We start from the raw sequence: 1,140 nt of genomic DNA, 5'->3' as shown, positions 1-1,140 counted from the left end.
AAAAAAAAAAAAAAAAAGCAAAAAAAATTATATAAAAGAATCAAATATTTTTTAATCCAGAGGAAAGTCAGTAGCACACATGAAAAAAATATTTAACCTTGTTAGTAATCTGAAGTAAATAAACCCTGAAAAGGTACTGTTTTACTTATTAAATTAGCAGATAATATCAAGTGTTGGTGAGGAACTTTGCCTTATAAATTGCCGCTGGGGCTGGGTACAGTGGCTGATGCCTGAAATCATAGCACTTTGGGAGGCCAAGGCAGAATGGTAACTTGAGGCCAGGAGTTTGAGACCAGCCTGGGAACATAGTGACACCCTGTCGCTATAGAAAGTAAAAAAACTTAGCTGGGCATTGTGGCATGTGTCTGTAGTCCTAGCTAATCAGGTGGCTGAGGTGGGAGGATCTCTTGAGCCCAGGAGTGCAAGATTTCAGGGAGCTGTGATTGTGTCTCCACTGTACTCCTGGGCAACAGAGGCAGACCCTGTCATCCTCCCTACACCCGCCCACCATAATTATATATTAATACACACCCTTTGTAATCCTCTCTGGGAAATTTATCCTGAAGAAACAATTCAAAGGAAGAAACCGTTTGCTACATTAAGGATATTTATTATTTTATTATTTATAACATCAGAATATTGGAAACCACCCTAAATAACCAACCAGGTAGAAATAATGAAGTTATTTGATTCATTTATGAATCATGTTCATAATCAACATAATCAGTTGTGTTTCAGATGTTTTATTTAGAACATTTGTATCAATGTTTACTTACATATTTTGTACCCATTAAAAATGATGGGAAGTTGGCCAGGCACGGTGGCTCACACCTGTAATCCCAGCACTTTGGGAGGTAGCTTCCTTTTTGGGTGGATCACCTGAGATCAGGAATTCAAGACCAGCCTGACCAACATGTAGAAACCCCATCTCTACTAAAAATACAAACTTAGTGGTGCATGCCTGTAATCCCAGCTACCCGGGAGGCTGAGTCGGGAGAATTGCTTGAACCCAGGAAGCAGAGGTTGTGGTAAGCTGAGATCGTGCCATTGCACTCCAGCCTGGGCAACAAGAGCAAAACTCTGTCTCAAAAAAACCGAAAAGATGGGAAATTAGGTGTGTTCTTGCAAAAAAGTGTTTTG

The 1,140-nt window shown here is 40.0% G+C and overlaps 1 protein-coding gene across 1 annotated transcript in view; it reads left to right on the top strand.

The window, feature by feature from the left end:
• Positions 1-1,140, top strand: part of ITCH (itchy E3 ubiquitin protein ligase) — a 144,997-nt gene that overhangs the window by 77,078 nt on the left and 66,779 nt on the right. The window lies entirely within an intron of this gene.

The sequence above is a fragment of the Cebus imitator genome, unplaced genomic scaffold (genome assembly GCF_001604975.1).
Source record: "Cebus imitator isolate Cc_AM_T3 unplaced genomic scaffold, Cebus_imitator-1.0 Scaffold18, whole genome shotgun sequence".
Lineage (NCBI taxonomy): Eukaryota > Metazoa > Chordata > Mammalia > Primates > Cebidae > Cebus > Cebus imitator.
The sequence above is the reverse complement of the archived record's forward strand: the minus strand, read 5'-3'. Positions and strand labels throughout refer to the sequence as shown.